The following is a 5,373-nucleotide window of genomic DNA, read 5'->3' on the forward strand; positions in this document are numbered from 1 at the left end:
ATAGTAACAACGATAGTTTCTTGTTTTCATCATTTGCGTGACATAGTGATGGCAAGTTGAAAAATTAGAATTGTGTCTCTTCCAATGTTCCATCTTACGGTTATCAGTCAATTATTTTTTCTCATGTCTTTATCAGTCTTACAAGTATATACTTATTGTTGTCATGATGACAGTAACAAAACGAACGATCGATCGATCGTGAATTTTCTCTTTTTGTTTTGATCTGAGGTCGTGTCCAGGCGGTGTTCTCTCATTATACTATCAGGCATATCTAATTAACTTGTTACTTAACCATCGATACCATACTTTCGGCAACTTTAACCGATAATCAGTCGTTCATTTAATCTGTTTGATTGAATACGACACGATTCTAAACCTTTCACGCTTTTTGTTTGTTTTCAGTAGCAGAAGATGGTCCATCTTTTCCACTCGATTTATATCATCTCATGCTTGTCCATATACACCGTCCCTTAATATTCTGCCCTTTTTTTTTCATACGATGATAACTCCGTTGAAAATACGTCGCAATATCTATTACCTCGTATCTCTTCTACCCTTTCATACTCTTTTTCTTGCCACATTCGGCGTCACTTTAAATATAAACATTTTATGTACAAAAATAGACATTATTTCATCCGTACTATTATTTTATCATCAGCACTATAGTTGTTGTTGTTATCGTCGTAATGTTTTGTTGTGTTGGGTTTTTTGCTTCGTGACGAACTCGTGCAGCATCGCTACCGCCTCTGCATAAGGGTGGTATCGTAATCATTAATTATAGGTTATCAAGCACGTTTGTGACGATAGAGGATTTCCTAGTGGATAATATTTTGCCATCCCGAGCATAGCGCTGCGGTTGATAACGCCCAATAGAACAACGATACAACATCACAGTGACATCCAATAGAAAATATACGAAGTAATGTAAAATCATGTAATGCTTTAATAATCCCTCTAATAAGTGGCGTTGTTCGATAACGTCGTAGTGAATGTTTCGCGCTAATGTAGCACGTTCATAATTATCTAATCTTTAGTCATTATCTCGAACCGGGAAAAACAGAATTATCGATTTTTTTCTCTAGGATAAGCTGCGCTCTGACCCAGCTAGTAATGGCTACTGAATGATGAAATAGAAAATATGGAAAGGGACTTTTGATTGTAGTCATGCGATACAAACAATGACTAATCCCAATCATCACGCTTGTCCGCTTCTCACATCGATAAGAGTAGGCTCGTAGCGCTCAATCGGTGGCGTACGATTGATTCTCAAGCGTCCCTTTTCTTCTCTGCTATATATAGGCAGTATCACTTATAGTAGCAGTGCAACAGTTCCTCAACAACGAGTTTTGGACCCTTAGACCCCACTTCGTTCTCTCCCTTCCACAGCTGTCATCGCGTACCGTGACGGTGGCGGAGGGCATACGCCATCGTGCTGCCCTTCGCTGGTACGTATTGTACGATATATCTAAGTATCTCTCTCTCTCTCTCTCTCTCCCTCTCTCTCTCTCTCTCTCTCTGTCCGCTTTGATTGACGGGTGCGTTTGTACCCATTAATATATTTGTGTATACATATATTTGTGTGTACGCGTTCCTTCCATGTCGCTGATAGCATACTCAAGTAGAGACGCTGTGACGACTGTATTCAACAGATGAATTTCCCGCTTAGATGATCTAGTTTTGTGTGTACATTGCTTTTGGTAGATTGTATTTGCGTCTTTCTCAAGCAGCCTCTCACTGTCGGTCTATGCGTTTGCACCTGTGAACAACGGGGCATGATATCTCCGAGTAAGTTCCATCACGGATCAATAAGGCCGATCATTGCTGTCAACGCAATAATGTTACAAGATACGGTACGATACGATACGATTTCTAGTTTCAAGTTAATATCGACTTTCTGTACACTAGCGCGCGCCGTGTTTCGCGGCTCCAGTGTGATAATTGGTGCTACCCAAAGCCATAAGACTACCCACCTCATCTGGACAAATACGTCCCTAGTTGCTAAGTAATATTTACTATGTAGTATATACGGCGGCTGGTGTGCCCTCTTTATAAAACGATCACGCTAAATCTTTCGAGTTTCCCTAGCACCACCGGTAGGTATTTTATCAGGCGGCTGGCTCCCCGCAAGAAATGAAGCGTTTCTATGCCCGGATTCGAACCTAGATCACCACGTGTCCCTAAAAGATCAGCAGGCAAACACACCCCACGGGGACACGAGAGGCGGACGGCTCATTGTTTTTTTTAAATGGTTCCTATAGTTCATGTACAACTTAACAAACAATAGTTTCTTTGCAACGGCTAGAAGAGACTGGTACGCTGATCTGCTATTACCAACTGTTCATACACTGATGATATGTACCTTATACAGGCCAGCGCAGTTTAGGGCCGAATGTGATTAACTGTACCTTCGCTAGGTTGACGACGCAGTGTAGCTGAGTAGAGTTAGTCAAAGGTTCACAGGTCCGTTCAATGCAAATACTCATCTCCGCGCATTTTGATTGTCGCACAGAAGTGACTCAGTTGAGATAATCCGACTTTTTAGTTACGATCATTTTGTAGCTCGTTCGGAATACGAACGGGTGCCGCTAGACAAGCAGGCAGATTAAACATAAATGATGGGTGGACATGGTGGCATATGGCACAAAAGCTTCTGTCGTCGAAGAGATCCCGAGTATGTTGCCTCTTGCCGGTATAACTCCTGCCCCGCGGTCATTCTGCCAGCGCCAGAATGACGGTAGCATAGTTTCGGGCGTCTGTTTTTGCCGTATAGCGAAATTGTATTGAATCGACGTCGCGGCGACCGCCGTTAACACGTTGCTACCGTTATCAACATCAGCGTTTAGTTAACGTTGTTGAAGAGGGCGTGCAATCGTTATATCTAAGCTCTTATCATAGTCGTCATATGTTCTCTTCAAAATTTGAAAGAGTTCGAACACAGATGCACAAAAATAACGATAATTATCGTCGTCATTATCATACTATCATATCATATTGGAGTGACTGTGAAGACTATTCATACTATATTCAATGTATGCGTAGCTTGTATAGCAATTTTTATTGATATACGTACGTACTGACATATATATAGAAACCCTGAACTTGAGTTAGAGTAGAAGTCCGCGAGTGAAAGGCGTACAGAGGAACAAATTCCGTGAGGATAAAATAGACAGCTATGTTTGGTAGCTATATCTCATAAAAAATATATATTCGTTCATACTACCACATATGTGTGTATATATATATATATATATATATATATATACATATATATATATATATATATGTATATATATCGCGTTCAGCTACCCTAATAACATTTGTCTAAAGCGTTATTAACTACTATAGAATTATTTTATGAGCTATTACAACTGGCAGAAAATCATTATATATAGTACTAAAAATTCTAGTAATAGTAAAAGCGTTAATTGATACGCGCCCTCGACACAGTTAGCACGAAGATGCAACGGAGACACTTCGATAGTGTGCAACGTCATACGAAGTGTCTTAAAGCAGACGTTTAGTCCAAAGTTCTTCAACCTTTAGGTGGGATGGCATATAAGCCTTATCATAAGCAACTGGCGCTGGTAATAACAATACTACTGATATGATCGAAAAAATAAATAAGTCGCCGCAGCTTGCCATTTTTTGCGTTTCCTGGTGATTTTTCACAGAGAATTAGTTATTTATATATACACACACACACAGGGCGCTCGGGATACTTTGGGCGATTCATGTGCGATTATTAACGCTTGACAAAAGCCGGTGTTCATTTAGTAGAATACCTCAATTTTATCGTGGCAAAGGTAAGACGCGCTGGTTCGGAACATCAGCGAAAATCAACCATTGCTTAGTATATTCGTACCGGACAGATCATTGAAGTTCTAAATTTTATAAGTTGTGAAAAATCGCTTACGTTGTTATCGGGCTGTGCGCAACTTTCGAAGAAGCAGAGATAGATCTTTGTGAAGCAAAGCGGAAGATGCACAATCGAAGTTGGTTGCAAATGATTTTTCAAACGCTCCTTGAAATTGTTTGAGAACCCACTTCGGCTGATTATGCGTTCTAGGGTAAACTGTTCATTGTTAGATTGTGTCCAAATCATACAAACAGCTCCAAACGGTTAGTTTGCTTCATATAATTTTCGTACGCTTTTTTTCCGCCATGTTTCCGAACGTATCTTCGCTCATGATCATCATTATTAGGACGTTATTTGCAAATTTAAGCGAAAAGCTAAGTTATACTCTAAGGGAACAGCAGCTATATAAAATTAACTAGTCCATGAGGATGTTCACTGTCAGCACATCGAAACAGAACAAAAAGATTCAAATATGTCTTTTTTTTTTTTCTAGTTGTTGTTTATAAACAAGTGCTAAGCAAGTTCTGTCTGAATTTATCCCGAACATGTTGTATACGCGTCAATTATATGACTAAGCTTGCAGTCCTTTTTTCTTGTCAAATACCCATGTACTTACTATAGTTCGTTTGTTGAAGATACAGGAAAATGAAGAAATATTGCGAAGCTACATGGGCTCAGTTGCTCTGGCATACCGACTGGACTGTACTTCTTCTCCTGCCCGCTATTCATAATATGATTAGAAGATTTGTCGAAAAATACATGATCATGATATATGCGTACGTATAAAGAAGATTTCACTTCTAGATGAATATAGATATTTAATAATAATAATGATGACAATGTTTTTATGAAGATTTCGATAAGATCTACGTCGTTAGCATCTTCGTTTACAACATTACGATAACTTCGAACATATATATATATATATATATATATATATATACATATTCTTTTTCTAGTGATTTTCGTCAATTTGATCTACTTCCACTTCAACAACGGTCGGTTTTTTACAAGAAGTGTCAACGGGAACTTGTTTTTATTTCCCTTTAAACGACCAGCGACCTCCGTCCAGCATTGTGGTCATCTTATATGAGATACATACTAGCGAGATACGGCATACGGGCGCGCTAAATTGACCGATGGATATAATCCATGTAGCAAGCGGTAAGATAATTTTGTAATAAAGTTTGTATATTTTACAGCCTCTTTCCTTTTCCTATTTAACTCTCCCCTTATTTTTTCCCTTTCTCTTTTTCTGTTTAATATTTTTAGTTGTTCCTAGTTTTGTTCCTCTAGGTAGCTCGACGCTTAACTATATCAGTCAGAGTCATCTACGCTGCTGCACCGCCATCGAATCCCCCAATAGGAACAGAACACCCAACGTGAAGTGAAGGGCTTCTTCCAATATGTAAATGCTCGCCAAGCCACCTCTATGCTTTTCGCAGAGATACATGCTTTTGGTTTTACCCCTATTTTTTGTTGTTTCTTTCCTCCCCGTCCTGATATCTAAATAATGA

The sequence above is a fragment of the Varroa destructor genome, unplaced genomic scaffold (genome assembly GCF_002443255.2).
Source record: "Varroa destructor unplaced genomic scaffold, Vdes_3.0 BEIS01000005.1, whole genome shotgun sequence".
In the NCBI taxonomy this organism is placed as follows: domain Eukaryota; kingdom Metazoa; phylum Arthropoda; class Arachnida; order Mesostigmata; family Varroidae; genus Varroa; species Varroa destructor.